This window comes from Carcharodon carcharias, chromosome 20 (genome assembly GCF_017639515.1).
Source record: "Carcharodon carcharias isolate sCarCar2 chromosome 20, sCarCar2.pri, whole genome shotgun sequence".
NCBI classification, from domain to species: domain Eukaryota; kingdom Metazoa; phylum Chordata; class Chondrichthyes; order Lamniformes; family Lamnidae; genus Carcharodon; species Carcharodon carcharias.
Window position 1 is genome coordinate 74,855,349 of NC_054486.1, and position 17,838 is coordinate 74,873,186.

Below are 17,838 nucleotides of genomic sequence, written 5' to 3' on the forward strand. Positions count from 1 at the left end.
TGCTGTGCTCTCTGCAATCTGGCACTGGAAAGGGGGGACGCAGTGGAGGAAGAAGATGTAGACACAGATGCTCTGACTGCAGACGATGAGTCCAGTCAGAGGATGAGCACACTCAGGAGAACGCTGAGGGGATAGACGCTGACCCAGGCAACCTCCAGGGAGGCAGGGACACCCGGGAGGCTTTAATCCAATGCTCCTTCAGCTAGCCTACCAAAAATGAGACCCCATACCCCATGCAGGCTCCAAACTCGATATCTGAGAGCAACATTTGCCTGGTTAGGAATAATAACTATGTGCCATTTCAATAAAGCTCAATGACAAACAAGTCATTCATAACATCATGGGTTCCCGAACACCTGCAGAACTAATGAAGCACCCATTGGCTTGTTGAGAACCAAAACATTTAATGAATGCCAACTTGCATACAGAAATCAAAGTACATTAAAAGGTGTTGAACAGCACACCTGCTTAAAACTTGGGGCAAAAGAAAACTTAAGAAGCCTGTTGAGTGCCTAATGTGATTTACGTTTATGTTTGCAGGTACTATGTCTAGGTGCTCCCTCCCTCGCTGGCACCAGCATTGGAGACAGCCTGCTCACTCTGCTGTTCTGTTGGCCTTTACGACCTCAGTGGCCGTCCTCTGGCCAGTGGAGCCTGCGCTGGCCCTGCCTGGGAGGGAGCAGCCAGTGCCATGGCTGGCATCTCCCCTGCTGCAGCCTCATTGGATGCCACGGTCACTGGCAGAGGGGCGGAGGAGTTGCTGCCCTCATCTGGAGCGCCCTGAGAGGAGTCCGCAGAGATGACAGGCAGCTCGTGCGCCAGCGTGAGGTCGCTTTGGACCTCCCGGCTCCCCATTGATGGACCGGCACCTAGCTGGGATACTGGGTGCCCAATCCATCTCCCACCTGAGGTCATTGCCACTGTGAGGGCTTGCAGGTCCGAGCACAACCCCAGGAAGTCCTGATTGTTCTCCTGGAGGAGCCCCTCCATGAGAGTCGCCATTCTCTCCCTGGAGGAGGCAGTGTGCTCGGCCATGAGGGTCATTGCATTGATCATGCTCCGCAAGGACTCCTCCATCATGGAGACCATGGCACGCATTCCTTCCTGTATCTCCGCCAGATTCTCCCCCACACCCTGCTGGACATCCAGCATCCGCTGCCTCAGGGATGACTCCAGAGGGCCATCATCAGCCACCGACTGAGCATGTTTCTGGTCCCCAGCAGTCCTCCGACTGCCGGAGCCCTGGGCACACACTGTCACCGCCTGCACCTCAAGCGAGTGTGAAGTGGCCTCACCACTGAAATACTAGCCAACGGCCTTATCCCCACCGAGGTGCTGGTACCTGCTCTGGTGCCTGCCAGGCTGAGAGGGTGTGATGCTGGTGCTTTAATGTCTTCTGTGTCCTCAGGTGTCAGTGTTGGTCCCTCAGCCTCCTGAGACTGGATTGCTCTGGTGAGGCTGAAAGGAACAACAAGGACATTTGATTAGTTGAAGTTGAGACACTGTTAATGTGCATGTCTGGCCCCTGGATCAGGATGCGCTCCTCCTTCCATAATCAATGGGGATTCCATGTTGGAGGCTGAAATCAATATACAGTCAACAGTGGAATGTTTGCACTGACAGACACTGTGACCTCAGTGCACAGCACTCTTACCTCCCAGCGGCACCCCCAACTCACTGTGGCCGGTTGACCTGGACACATGGCACCTCTGCAGCTTCAGTGCGTCCTGGTCATATCTGGTGATGATGAGAAGATGGGGCTGCCCTCCGCCAGCCTGCAGCTGCTCTGTGTTATTGTGGACTGTCTTCTCCTGAAAGGAGAGAGGAGCATTGATTAGTCAACCCTGTACCTGCATTGCTATTGCAGCCTGGCCACTCCCACCTGTGAAACATTGCAGGGCTCATCCGATTCGTGACCCTGGAGCTGCCTTACACTCACTCCAAACAGCCAGGGCTGATCCCCTTGCCTCCATCACATTTGCCACTCACACTCTAAGACCTTTCAGACCCACGAGCACTACCACCTAGCAGGACAAGGGCAGCAGATAGATGGGTACACCGCCACCTGGAAGTTCCTCTCCAAGCCACTCAGCATCCTGACTTTGAAATGTTTTGGCGCTCCACCACTGTGGCTAGGTCAAAATCCTGGAACTCACCCCCAAACTCTACTGGTGGGTGTCCCAGCACCACTTGCAGCGGTTCCAGGGGGCAGCTCAGCACCACCCACTCAGGGGCAACTAGGGATGGGCAATAAATGCTGGCTCACCCAGCAAAGGCCACATCCCATGAATGAATGAACGCAAAAACAAATTCTGAGTTGGGGATGGAGGTTGCTGCCAACCTAACCACTGTGCTAAGTGACCTGTGCCAACACAGTACTTAACCTTCCCGGTTCCAAGAGGTCATTCAACCACTTGCGGCACTGCACCCAGTTGCGTCTCACCACATCGTGAGAGCTAATCCTTTCTGCTGCCTCCTCCTAGGCATGTTTTGTTATGTGGGGGGGCCTCCTCCTCGCGTCCCTTGGCATAAGGATCTTGCAGCATGCTGCCACCTCTTCGAAGATGCCCAGCCCGTTTGCCATAAGTAAAATCCTGGCCCACCCAGCAATAACTGAAGAGTCACCATCAGTTTAACAGACAAACTACTCATATAATTTGAAGTGCAAAAGTAATGAATAATATTGCCTGTGCATCTGACAAGGAGATGATTGGTGAGTAGGTGCCACTTGTTGGCACTGTTGATGACTTCTTCCATTACTTTACTAATGATTGGGAGGAGACTGATTGAGCAGTAAATGGTCAGGTTAGATTGTTTTATTCATTTTTGGGACATTCAACAACCACAACCATCTTCCTTTGTGCTAGGTATGACTCCAACCGACGGAAAGTTTTGCCCCTGATTCCCATTGACTTCAGTTTTGCTAGGGCTCCTTGATGCCACACTCAGTAAAATGCTGCCTTGATGTCAAGGGCAGTCACTCTCACCTCACCTCTGGAGTTCAGCTCTTTTGTCCATGTTTGAACCAAGGCTGTCATGAGGTCAGGAGCTGAGGTTATGGTTAAGCAAGTGCCATTTGATAGCACTGTTGATGACACCTTTCATCACTTTACTGATGGTAGAGAATAGACTGATGGGGCGGTAATTGGCTGGGAAGGATCTATCCTGCTTTTGTGTACAGGATATATCTGGGCTAGTTTCCACATTGCCGCTAGATGCCTCTGTTGTAGTTGTACTGAAACAGCTTGTCTAGGGGGCGCAGTAAGTTCTGGAGCACAAGTCTTCAGTACTATTGCCAGAACATTGCCTGGGCCTATAGCCGTTGCAGTGTTCAGTGCCTTCAGTTATATCTTGATATCATGTGGAGTGAATTGAATTGGCTGAAGACTGGCATCTGTGATGCTCGGGACCTCTGAAGGAGGCCGAGATGGATCATCCGCTCGACACTTCTGGCTGAAGATTCTTGCAAATGCTTCAGCCTTATCTCTTGCACTGATTTGCTGCGCTCCTCCATCGTTGTGGAGCCTCCTTCTCCAGTGAATTGTTTAATTGTCCACCACCATTCACGACTGGGTGTGGCAGGATTACGGAACTTATATCTGATCTGTTGGCTATGGAATCGCTTAGCTCTGGCTATCACTTGCCGCTTATTCTGTTTGGCACACAAGTAGTCCTGTGTTGCATCTTCACCAGGTTGACACCTCATTTTTAGGTATGCTTGGTGCTGCTCCTGGCATGCCCTCCTGCACTCTTCGTTTAACCAGGGTTGATCCCCTGGCTTGGTGGTAATGGTAGAGTGGGGGATATGCTGGATCATGAAGTTACAGATTATGGTTGAGTACAATTCTGCTGCCAATGGCCCACAGCGCCGCATGGTTGCCCAGTCTTAAGTTGCTAGATCTGTTTGAAATCTATCCCATTTAGCACGGTGGTAGTGGCACACAACACGAATAGGATATACTTGGGCAATTATACACACTGTTGTACAGATGCCAGTGTCATAGCTGCACGGTAAAAGCTTATCTAGTAGGATGATTAGTCCTGGTTCGTAGGTCATCACTACATCCAGTGCACTAAGCCACTTCTTAAATGTCATATGGAGCAAACTGAATTGGTTAGACCTTGGCATCCAAGATTGCGACAACTTTAGGTGAAGGCTTAGTAGCATCTTCCACTTAACAGTTATAAGATCTGCCTCAAAATTTTTGGTTAGAATTTTACATCCTGCAAAGATAAGTGAAATAGCAAGGTGTGTAGAAAGTCAGTAAAAAGCTTTGTCCTTGCACCTGGTGAACAGTTGGCAGATTTTATTGCTGCACATGCTTATGCTAAGGTGTTGATGTCGGCAGTTACTCAGCTTTATCTCAGAAATTTAATTGATGCATGAAGAAGATTAAGTATCATTTTACATGGATTTGTGTTTGGAGAAAGAAGCAGCAAGACTAATTTACCTGCAAATTTTTATATAAGTTAATTTACGGTGTGAATTATTTCCTGAGAATATGCTGCATTTCTGTATTAAAATCTGATCCTTTAATAATGTGGGTAAAAAATAAATCTTTTGGGGATATTTGCTCATGGAGTTAGGACATGCAATGAGCAGCAGATGGCACTGTCTTCTATCTTCTATCGTACTTGAATTAAACTATTGATAATTAAAAATCTTTGCTGTTGAATCATATGGAGCTATGGGCCAAAGCATGAACTTCACCTTTTGAGAGGGATTTTTACATATGTTCAGTCAAGATCTTTATTTTTTGTCACTCTAAATGTTTGAGTTCAAACAATCTATTCTTCTATCCAGGGTTCTATCCTGAACATTCAATGTTTCTCATGGTGTGAATCTATTTTTTTTGTAATCTCACTGAATTTTTTGCAGGTCACCTGGATGTCTGATATGTCAGGAAACCCAACACATCGCTTAAGAGTCTATGAATCAGCAACTGGGATATATACACAGGTACATTTCAATATGGAGTGCAGACAACATGGTCCCGGTTGATGAGGGCTAAGGACAAGGGATAGCCATGTATGCCCAAGTGTACTGCTGGAGTTTAACCAGCCAAAATTGTGCAACTTAACCAGCAGTGTCAGTCTAAATTACATGCTCGAAACCCTTGACGTGGGTTTACGAGACTAGGATGAACCAAGACAGAAGCAACTCTTAATAGTCTAGTCCTCAGTTTAAAAGTAATTAGTTTGTGTTGCAACATGCTTAATATATAAAATTTGGCATTCATTGAAAGTTCATTATAAGTACCTGTAAGGAGGCCTGTGTCACAGCCAACAACAGCTATTTTGTGGTGAATGTCAATGGTTAAAGTGGGGCTTTCAATTCACATGCAGTTGGGGACTGTGGCCACTGGGCAGTGTCAGGAGCTGATTTCTGAAATATTTCTATCTATTTGGATGCCGTGCTAGCTTGTTTCCCTTTAGTAAAGTTATTTTTAAACAATGTTGACCATATTCTCTAAACCAAATTCAGGATACACAGGCCTACACTCACGTCATCATACAAGACTAGGGAGTGTACTCCAATCCAGCTTCTGGGATATATCCACATGGCTCAGCTCCAGCCATTGCTCATTACACAAGTTACCAGTGACCTCTGTTATTCAAAACAAAAATAAAAATACCTGGAAAAACTCAGCAGGTCTGGCAGCATCAGCGGAGAGGAACAAAGTTAATGTTTCGAGTCCGTATGACTCTTCAACAGAACTAAGTAAAAATAGAAAAGAGGTGAAATATAAGTTGGTTTAAGGGGGGAGGGTAGAGCTGGATAGAGGGCCAGTGATAGGTGGAGATAGCCAAAAGACGTCATAGACAAAAGGACGAAGAGGTGTTGAAGGTGGTGATATTATCTAAGGAATATGCTAATTAAGGGTAGAAAGCAGGACAAGGAAGGTACAGATAGCCCTAGTAGGGGTGGGGTGGGGTGAAGGGAAGGGATCAAAATAGGCTAAAAGGTAGAGATAAAACAATGGATGGAAGTACATTTAAAAATAATGGAAATAGGTGGGAAAAGAAAAATCTATATAAATTATTGGGGAAAGAAAGGAGGGGATCAGAAAGGGGATGGGGATGGAGGAGAGAGTTCATGATCTAAAATTGTTGAACTCAATATTCAGTCCAGAAGACTGTAAAGTGCCTAGTATTAAGATGAGGTGCTGTTCCTCCAGTTTGCGTTGAGCTTCACTGGAACAATGCAGCAGGCCAACGACAGACATGTGGGCATGAGAGCAGGGTGGAGTGTTGAAATGGCAAGCGACAGGGAGGTCTGGGTCATGCTTGCGGACAGACCGAAGGTGTTCCGCAAAGCAGTCACCCAGTCTGCGTTTAGTCTCTCTAATGTAGAGGAAACCGCATTGGGAGCAATGACTAAATTGAGGGAAGTGCAAGTGAAAAGCTATTTCACTTGAAAGGAGTGTTTGGGCCCTTGGACGGTGAAGAGAGCGGAAGTAAAGGGGCAGGTGTTGCACCTTCTGCAGTTGCATGGGAAGGTGCCATGGGAAGGGGTTGAGGTGTAGGCGGTGATGGAGGAGTGGACCAGGGTGTCCCGGAGGGAATTATCTCTGCAGAATGCCGCCAGGGGAAGGTGAAGGGAAGATGTGTTTGGTGGTGGCATCATGCTGGAGTTGGTGGAAATGGCAGAGGATGATCCTTTGAATGTGGAGGCTGGTGGGGTGATAAGTGAGGACAAAGGGGGCCCTTTCATGGTTCTGGGAGGGAGAGGAAGGTATGAGGTCGGATGCGCGGGAGATGGGCCGTACACGGTTGAGGGCCCTGTCAACCACTGTGGGTGGAAAACATTGGTTAAGGAAGAAGGAAACTGGCATCATCAGAACAGATGCGACAGAGGCAAAGGAACTGAGAGAATGGGATGGAGTCCTTACAGGAAGCGGTGTGTGAGGAGCTGTAGTCAAGGTAGCTGTGGGAGTCGGTAGGCTTGTAATGGATATTGGTGGACAGTCTATCACCAGAAATTGAGACAGAGAGGTCAAGGAAGGGAAGGGAAGTGTCAGAGATGGACCATGTGAAAATGATGGATGAGTGGAAATTGGAAGCAAAATTAATACATTTTCCCAGGTCCAGACGAGAGCATGAAGCGGCACCAAAGTAATCATCGATGTACCGGAGAAAGAGTTGTGTGTGCTGCCAGACCTGCTGAGTTTTTCCAGGTATTTTTATTTTTGTTTTGGATTTCCAGCATCTGAAGTTTTTTGCTTTTACCTCTGTTACTCAGACAGTTTGGCTCCAGGTCTGGTTTCCTTTCAACTGAATTTCGAAGGAAACTTGTACACAATCTGGGGACAATCCAGGGATTTGAGGGGGAGGAGTTGAGATCTGGACATGGTGGTGCATGTTCACTGAAGCTAGAGAAGCTAGAGTGTGATCTCTGCATAAATTAAAAACCCCTCAGGGAATTCCCTCCATCTACTGGTTGAAAACAGGAGATTGACAACCCTCCCACCAATTGGAACATGCCCTACCATACAGCCCCACCCACTTTATTGACAGCTGCTGGCCAGCTTGAGGGTCACTGCTTTGAATGCTTGCAGACATTAATAGTTAAATTTTTCAATCAGAGAGGAGCATGGTGAACTGGGGACAGGGGCTGCAGTACAGCTATTCCTCGTTTAGTGTTCCTAAAAAAAACGCATACTGAACAAAAACTTGCTAATCAATCACTTTACCATAAGAAAACATGTAATAGGATGGAAATAAAAGCAAAATATTGCAGATGCTGGAAATCTAGAACAAAAACGAAAATACCTGGAGAAACTCAGCAGGTCTGACAGCATCTGCGGAGAGGGATACAGTTGATGTTTTGAGTCCGTATGACCCTTCATCAGAACTAAGACATATAGAAATGAGTTGAAATAGAAGCTGGTAGAAAGGGGTGGGACAGGAGAGCTCGATAGGGAGCCAGTGATAGGTGGAGGTCAAAAAGAGACTGCCAAAGATGTCATAGACAAAAGGACAAAGGGGTGTTGATGATGGTGATATTATCTAAAGGATGTGCTAATGAGGACATTAAGGGAAGCAAACAGGACAAGCTAGTGGCAGATGGCCCTAATGCGGGTGGGGTGGGGGGAAGGGATCAAAATGGGCTAAAAGGTGGAGATGAAACAATAGATCGAAATAAATTTAAAAATAGGAGGGAAGAGAAAAAATAGTTGTAAAAAAAAAACTTAAAAATGATAAATTATTGGAAAAAGGGGGATCGGAAAGGGGGTGAGGATGGAGGAGAGAGTTCATGATCTGAAGTTGTTGAACTCAATATTCAGTTCGGAAGGCTGTAAAGTGCCTAGTCGGAAGATGAGGTGCTGTTCCTCCAGTTTGTGTTGAGCTTCACTAGAACAATGCAGCAAGCCAAGGATGGACATGTGGGCATGAGAACAGGGTGGTGTGTTGAAATGGCAAGCGACAGGGAGGTCTGGGTCATGCTTGCAGACAGACCGAAGGTGTTCCGCAAAGCAGTCACCCAGTCTGCGTTTGGTCTCTCCAATATAGAATGTGTAATAGGATGGGTTACGTTCCTGATCTGTAATTTTTTTTACATTATGAACCTATTGCTGTTTAGAATCTAATTGGCCTGAAAATCTTCTTACTAACTCTTAGTATCTTAAGGTATTAATCTCACAATTTACTTATCTCAACTTCTCCCTTTCCCGAATTGCTGCTTCCCTCCTGAATTGCTGAAACTCCTGTCTCGGCACCCCCTCCTGACTTGTCGATCTTTCTGCCTGCCACTTCCTGCCTAAATTGCTGAACCTCCCATCTCACCGGCCCCTCCCACTTGCTGCCTCCCTCTGCTCACACTCGCTCGTTGCTTCCCTCTCCTGAACCCTTGCTGTGAGTGAGCGCTCAGGAGAGGGGCAATGAGAGGGAGAAGTTGCGAGTGGGAGTGAGGGAGCAGGGAAGTGGTGAGCAGGAGAGGTGGCAAGAGGGAGATGCTGCGAAAGGTAGGATCAGGGAGAGGGAGAGAGGCTCGGTGAGAGGGAGGGTCAGGGAGAGGGAGAGAGGCTCGATGAGAGGGGGGTCAGGGAGAGGGAGAGAGGCTCGATGAGAGGGAAGACCAGGGAGAGGTGACAAAGCAGCAGTTTTTAAAATAAAATAGACTGAGCATGTTCAGTAACTATGCTAAAACAAAAATTGTGGTCATGTTATTGGGGAATGTCCCTAATTTCCCAAGCACTAAACAAGAATGTGCTTTAAATGGGGGGGTACCACCTCATGCAGGCACTGTCCCCAAAAAGGGGGAGGTATGGTCACCCTATTTTAAACCAATTCTTATCGCTTGTACTTTAATACATTACATTCCTTCAGATTTCTGTCTCCCCCAGCCCTGACTGTCAACTAATCAGCTGAGCTCCCTCCTTTCCCCCATCTTCCTTTCAGCTGCACTCATAAGAACATAAGAAATAGGAGCAGGAGTAGACCATTCGGCCCCTCGAGCCTGCTCCGCCATTCAATAAGATCATGGCTGATCTTCCTGTTTTTCGATTTACACATTGCCATCGAACCCGATAACCTTTGATTCCCTTGCCTAACATGAATCTATCTACCTCTGCCTTAAAAATGTTCAATGACCCGCTTCCACTCCTTCTGAGGCAGATTTCCGAAGTTACAGAACACTCTGAGAGAAAAATTTTCTCCTTATCTCTGTCCTAAAAGGTGACCTCTAATTTTAAAGCAGTACCCCTAGTTCTGGACTCACCCACAAGAGGAAGTATCCTTTTGACATCCACCTTGTCAAGGCCGTTCAGGATCTTGTATACTTCAATTAAATTACCCCTCACTTTTCTAAACCAGTGGAAGCAAGCCCAGTCTGTCCAATCTTTCTTCATAAGACAACCCACTCATCCCACTCATCAATCTAGCAAATGTCCTTTGAACTGCCATTTACATCTTTCCTTAAATAAGGAGGCCAAAACTGCACACAGTATTCAAGATGCAGTCTCACTAATGCCCTGTATAACTGAAGCATAACATCCCTACTTTTATGTTCAATCCCTCTCATAATGAAGGATAGCACTCCATTAGCCTTCTTAATTACTTGTTGTACCTGCATACTAACTTTTTGTGACTCATACTAGAACACTTAGATACCTCTGCACCTCAGAATTGTGGAGCCATTCTCCATTTAAGTAATACTCTGCTTATTTGTTCTTCCTGCCAAAATGAACAGCTTCACATTTTCCCACATTAAACTCCATTTGCCAGATCTTTGCCCACTCACTAACCTATCTATATCCATCTGCAACTTCCTCATGTCCTCTTCACAACATACTTTCCTACCTATCTTTGCTTCATCTGCAAATTTAGCTACCATGCCTTCACTCCCCTCATCTAAGTCATTGATGTAAATCATAAAAAGTTCAGGCCCCAGCAAAGACCCTTGGGACTCAACTCATCACATCCTGCCAATCTGAAAAAGATCCATATATGCACACCCTCTGCTTTCTGCCAGCCAGCCAATCTTCTATCCAGGCTAATATGTTACCCCCTACACCATGCGCTTTTATTTTTCATAATAACCTTTGATGTGGCACCTTATCAAATGCCTTCTGGAGATCCAAGTACAGTATGTCTTCCGGCTTCCCTTTATCTACTGCGCATGTTACTCCTTCAAAAAACCCCAATAAATTTGTTAAACATGATTTTCATTTTGCAAAACCATGCTGACTCTTTGGCTTGGGCTCTTCTAAGTGCCCAGCTATAATCTCCTTAATGATCAATTCTTACAACTTCCTCACAACAGACGTCAAGCTAACTGGCCTATAGATTCCTATTTTCTGCCTCCCTCCCTTCTTGAATAGAAAGGTTATATTTGCTACTTTCCAATCTGATGGAACTTTTCCAGAATCTAGAGAATTTTGGAAAATTCATACCAGCACATCGGCTAACTCATTAGCCACCTCTTTTAAGACCCTAGGATGTAATCCATCGGGACCCGGAGACTTGCCATCCCGCAGCTCCATCAATTTGCTCAGTACCGTTTCCCTAGTGATTTCAATTTCACCAAGTCCCTCTTTCCCTTTTACCTCCTGATTTGTGACTCCATCAACAACTACCATCTTTTACAGTTTTACTAAGTCATTAGTTTAACCCACCGTGTGCTAGTGGTGGTGGTGGGAGTGAATGTTTAAGGTGGTGGATGGGGTGCTGATCAAGAGGCTGATTTATCCTGGATGGTGTTGAGCATCTTGAATGTTGTTGGAGTTGCACTCATCCACACAAGTGGGGAGTATTCCATCACACTCCTGACTTGTGCCTTGTAGATGATGGACAGGCTTTGGGAGAAAGGAGGTGAGTTATTGCCCACAGAATTCCCAGCCTCTGACCTGCTCTTGTAGCCACACTATATATTTGAGTGGTCCAGTACAATTTCTGATCAATGGTAACCCCCAGGATGTTGATAGTGGGGGATTCAACAATGGTAATGCTGTTGAATATCAAGGGGAGATGGTTAAATTCTTCCTTGTTGGAGATGGTCATTGCCTGGCACGTGTGTGGCATGAATGTTACTTGTCACTTATCAGTCCAAACCTGAATATTATCCAGGTCTTGCTGCATATGGGCACAGACTGCTTGAGTATCTGAGGAGTTGCTCATGGTACTGAACATTGTGCAATCATCAGCGAACATCCCCACTTCTTATGATAGAGGGAAGGTCACTGATGAAGCAGCTGATGCTGGTTGTCTCTAGGACACTACCTTGAGGAACTCCTGCAGCAATACCCTGGGACTGAGATGATTGACCTCCAACAACCACAACCATCTTCCTTTGTGCCAGGTATGACTCCAGCCAGTTGGATAGTTTCCCCTGAATCCCATTGACTTTAGCATTGCTAGAGATTTTTCATGCCACACTTAATCAAGTGCTGCCTTATTTCAAGGGCAGTCACCTCACCTCTTGAGTTCAGTTTTTTTGTCCATGTTTGGACTAAGGATGTTATGAGGTCAGGAACTGAGTAGTCCTGGCAGAACCCAAACTAAACTGTCAGTGAGCAGGTTACTAAGTGCTGCTTGATAGCTCTGTCGATGACATCTTCCATCACTTCTCTGATGATTAAGAGTGGACTGATTGAGGCAGAACCCAAACTGAGCATCGGTGAGAAGATTATTGGTGAGTAATTATCTCTTCACTAAAAGGTTTGTTAAGCACTCTATTGTAAACTAATACTTCTCAGAAAATGGTATGAAATATTTTATCTGACAAAGCTAATTATTCTTTATCAAAGTATTCTGATAGAAGTCTGGCATGACATCCAGGGATAGTTCCAGTGGTATTTCATTCTATTGTTGAAATATTTTTCAGCCTCTGACCCAGTGTGTTAAGGAGACTTTAGTAAACTATGAAAATGAATTGCTTGTTCGTAGACACCATGGTATCAAATGCCTTGGCCCAACATTTGAAAAGTACAGGAGGACCACAATAACTTCCAACAGATAAACACTCCAAGGTATGCATGACTGTCGGGGCCTTTTATGTGTGTAACAGGAGAAGACACAGTGCTAACTAAACAGATCACCCTCACCACACTAACAGAAATTATCAATTGCATGAAATAGTCTTTTTTCAAATGATTTTGAAATTTATATTTGCTGCCTATGATCTCTGACCAATTTGACAATAAGTTATAAGGTTCCATTTTTCACTTCAGCAGCATGCGTGTATGAGTTTGGATTGATCTATGTAGAGAGTGAGACAGCTTGCAACAGTGATAAGGGAACAACACTAAAACAAGATTAAGTTATATCTGCAGTGTCATCTCAGGGTTTGGTGTGTTCATTATGGCAGGAATTCTCACAAAATGAATTGCAGATGCAGACAATGCGCTTAGAATTCTTAACAAAATATGCACTGATATATATATATTATATATATATATATATATATATGAGTCAGGTGTAACAAAATAATCATTTATCCTTGAACCAAACTGAGGTATTGCATTCCATAACAGAAATTAGAAAATGGTTTGTATTATTCATCTAGTGGTACTTCTGGATGAATACAACAATGAATGAATTTATTGTTGGAGGGATTATATTCACATTTATTTCTTTTCATATTTTCCTTCTATGTTGTGACTGTATTTAATAGCTAGATGATCTCGTTCTGATTACACGAGTGCAGTTCTGTATTTGATTGCAAATGAACAACTTATGTTTGGGAGGATTCTTTCTGAAGGAAGAAACTACTTTAATAATCTAAATGTAATTGTTTGCAAATCATTTATTCCTTTTTTCACTCCCCCAGCTCCCACTCCTGATGATTGTAACTCACATTGGAGAAAAACACCAGCTGTCTTCTGGTATCCTTGTCAAAAGTAGCTACAATTCATGCAATGTGTTGGCAAGGTATTTAAAGTTTCACAGCCAAGGTCAATTCTATTGAATCCAATACATGCAATTACCAGCAGGGGGTCACTAGATCACAATCGACAACAAGACTATCACGGATCTTATTGATCTTCATTGGCTTCTTAGCTTAGCCCAGGGTTGCTCAGCCAGTACCTAATGCACATGTCACTGGCTTGGTTGAGGTTAACTAACCAAGACTGGGTATAGCATAGAACAAAAACAAAAATACCTGGAAAAACTCAGCAAGTCTGACAGCCTCTGCAGAGAGGGATGCAGTTGATGCTTCAAGTCCGTATGACCCTTCATCAAAACTAAAAAATATAGAAATGAGATGAAATATAAGCTGGTAGAGGGGGGTGGGGCAGCTAGAGCTCGATAGGGGGCCAGTGATAGGTGGAGGCCAAGAAGAGACTGCCAAAGATGTCATAGACAAAAGGACAAAGGGGTGTTGACGGTGGTGATATTATCTAAAGGATGAGCTAATGGGGACATTAAGGGTAGAAAGCAGAACAAGTGAGTGGCAAGTGAGTGGCAGATAGCCCTAGAGGAGGTAAGGTGAGGGGAAGGGATCCAAGTGGGCTAAAAGGTGGAGATGGAACAATAGATCGAAATCAATTTAAAAATAGGTGGGAAAAGAAAAATATATTTGTTAAAAAAAAGATAAATTATTGGAAAAAGGGGGATCGGAAAGGGGGTGGGGATGGAGGAGAGAGTTCATGATCTGAAATTGTTGAACTCAATATTAAGTCCAGAAGACTGTAAAGTGCCTAGTATTAAGATGAGGTGCTGTTCCTCCAATTTGCGTTGAGCTTCACTGGAACATTGCAGCAGGCTAAGGGCGGACATGTGGACATGAGAGCAGGGTGGTGTGTTGAAATGGCAAGCGACAGGGAGGTCTGGCTCATGCTTGCAGACAGACCGAAGGTGTTCTGCAAAGCAGTCACCCAGTCCGCATTTGGTCTCTCCAATGTAGAGGAAACCGCATTGGGAGCAACAAATGCAGTAGACTAAATTGAGGGAAGTGCAAGTGAAATGCTGCTTCACTTGAAAGGAGTGTTTGGGCCCTTGGACATTGAGGAGAGGGGAAGTAAAGGGACAGGTTTTGCACCTTCTGCGGTTTCATGGGAAGGAGCTGTGGGAGGGGGTTGAGGTGTAGGGGGTGATGGAGGAGTGGACCAGGGTGTCCCAGAGGGAACGATCCCTGCGGAGAGCTGCCAGGGGGGTGAAGGGAAGATGTGTATGGTGGTGGCATCATGCTGGAGTTGGCAGAAATGGCGGAGGATGATCCTTTGAATGCGGAGGCTGGTGGGGTGATAAGTGAGGACAAGGGGGACGCTGTCATGGTTCTGGGAGGGAGAGGAAAGTGTGAGGGTGGATGTGTGGGAGATGAGCCGGACACGGTTAGGGCCCTGTCAACTACCGTGGGTGGAAAACCTCCATTAAGGAAGAAGGAAGATATGTCAGAGGAACTGTTTATGAAAGTGGCATCATCAGAACAGATGCAACAGAGGCGAAGGAACTGAGAGAATGGGATGGAGTCCTTACAGGAAGCGGAGTGTGAGGAGCTGTAGTCGAGGTAGCTGTGGGAGTCGGTAGGCTTGTAATGAATATTGGCGGACAGTCTATCACCAGAAATTGAGACAGAGATGTCAAAGAAGGGAAGGGAAGTGTCAGAGATGGACCATGTGAAAATGATGGAGGGGTGGAAATTGGAAGCAAAATTAATAAATTTTTCCAGATCCAAAGGAGAGCATGAAGTAACACCGAAGCAATCATCGATGTACTGGAGGAAGAGTTGTGGGAGGGGGCCTGAGTAGGATTGGAACAAGGAATGTTCCACACACCCCATAAAGAGACAGGCATAACTGGGGCCCATGCAGGTACCCATAACCACACCTTTTATTTGGAGAAAGTGAGATGAGTTTAAGGAAAAATTGTTCAGTGTGAGAACAAGTTCAGCCAGACGGAGGAGAGCAGTGGTGGATGGGGTTCATTTATTTAGACTAGGCACATGGGAACATTTATACATGGGTGGAAAGCTTGAAGATGTCAGCAGCAGAGCGTTGTGTGCTTTATACTGCTCACAGGCCAAAGTGAAACTGAAATTGGATCACATGACACTTGCATATTGCAACACCTCCCCTTTCTTTTTAAAGATACTTTCACCACTTCCAAAGAAGTATAATTATTTACAAGGCGTGTTCATATTTAGTAACCATTACTTAAGTGTGTAAGACTGATGAATCTATGAGTCTCTAAAGCATAGAGGTAATTTGCTGGTATGCCCAGATCTTGTAATGGTAACATTGTCTGGAGGTGTCTTAAATTGCTCACAATGATCTGTGGGATTGTCATTCTTGAATGTTGTTGCTGGTTCCATTCGGGATCTTGTCCTAGATGCAACGGGACTGTACGGTGGTCGAGAAGCTGGAATGCATCTGATTAGTCCTCGGATACGCCTCACCTTTGTACCTTTCTGTGTAATGACTTCATGGGCAGAATTTGACGTCCCATGGGCAGGTGTGCGCCTGACCCGATCGGATGTAAAATAGCATGTGATGATGTCGGGTTAGCGTCCTGATGTCACTACGCACTTGTGCAATATTTCGGTCAGCAGGTGTGTGCGAGACCCACTGACAATTAAGAGGCCTATTAAGGCTATTAAAGTATTAATTATCAGCGTTTTTTTCACTGCTCGTCAAACCTTAAGTTTGGCGGGTGGGTGAATTAGCCAAATGGTCTTTGCATTTTTGAGGAAACCTCATCCACGGGCAGGATGAGATTTCAACATTAATTTATAAAAAATGTTCTGACATAATTTTTATTATGTTTTTGTTAACATGGGGACATTTTTTTTGGATTTTCAAAATCTTTATTTTTGATTTTAAAATTCTTCAGCTCCCTGAGGCAGCTCTCTGCTTTCAAGGAGATTTCAGTGCACACTCTCCCGCGCCTGCGCAGACCTCAGTGCTCACCCTCCTCCCACCCCCACCCTGATGGTGCTGAGCTTCTCACAGAATCACACAGGGCAGAAGAGGCCCTTCGGCCCATCGACTCTGCACCAATATGTGAGAAACACCTGTCCATTTACCAGCACTTGGCCCATAGCCTTCAATGTTATGACATGCCAAGTGCTCATCCAGGTACTTTTTAAAGGATGTGAGGCAACCCACCTACACCACCCTCCCATGTAGTGCATTCCAGACCATCACCACCCTCTGGGTAAAAACGTTTTTCCTGACATCCCCCCCCAAACCTCCTGCCCCTCACCTTGAATTTATGTCCCCTCGTGACTGACCCTTCAGCTAAGGGGAACAGCTGCTCCCTATCCACCCTGTCCATGCCCCTCATAATCTTGTACTTCTCGATCAAGTCGCCCCTCAGTCTTCTCTGCTTCAACAATAACAACCCAAGACTATCCAACCTCTCTTCATAACTTAGATGTTTCATCCCAAGCAACGTCCTGGTGAATCTCCTCTGCACCCACTCCAGTACAATCACATCCTTCCTATAATATGGTGACCAGAACTTCACACAGTACTCCAGCTGTGGCCCCACCAAGGTTCTATTCAACTCCAACATGACCTCCCTACTTTTGTAATCTATACCTCAATTGATAAAGGCAAGTGTTCTCCCTATCACGCTGATTGGCAGTTAATTGGGCCAGCCAGTGTGGAATCGTGGCTGGGGCCGATTGCGGGCGGTGGGCCGTTTCCCAGCCACTCCTGGGCCGACTGCCACACCCGCCTGACAACCACAAAATCCTGCCCCATAGGAACTTGGTTCCCATCAAATCCTTGTCACCTCTGTTGGTTTCCACAAACCACCTTTGGGATCCTGGATACAAACTTGTTGTCCCAATTGTAAACTTTGCAATTCTGTACCCACATTTTTTCATGCACATTGGTCATCCTCTCTTGCCATTTTAAAAGTTGCTCTATAGTTTCTGAGAGAGTAGAATGGGTAAGAGTAGATAAATTGGTGTACACTGGTCAACCAAACATGAGCTCTGCTGGTGATGGAATAGTTGCATTTAAAGGTGTCACTCTTAGATGAAATATTGCTTGGCCTGTCTACATTTGAAAAATAAGGACTTTACCATGTGAATCATTCATTCAGCAAGGCTGTAGATCTAGGGTAATGAGGAGAAGAAGTAGTGTGATCAATATTCCATTTCTCACATATATCCTGAAATGGCTTACCAATAAATTGCAGACTTTATTTGTAATGATGTCTCTATGCACACCAAATAAACTAAAAATAGCACTTAAAGTGTGTGTGGCAGTTGTGCTTGACACATTGCACAATTGTTGAATAATGAGGTACTTGGTAGTCGACAATGAGGATGAAGTCAGTGCCATGGACATGAAAGAGGTCAGATGCAACCAAGGATGGATAGAAACTTCATATGGAATCAGTGGCTCTTCATGCTGACTTGACATATGCTCTTGACATGCCTCACAC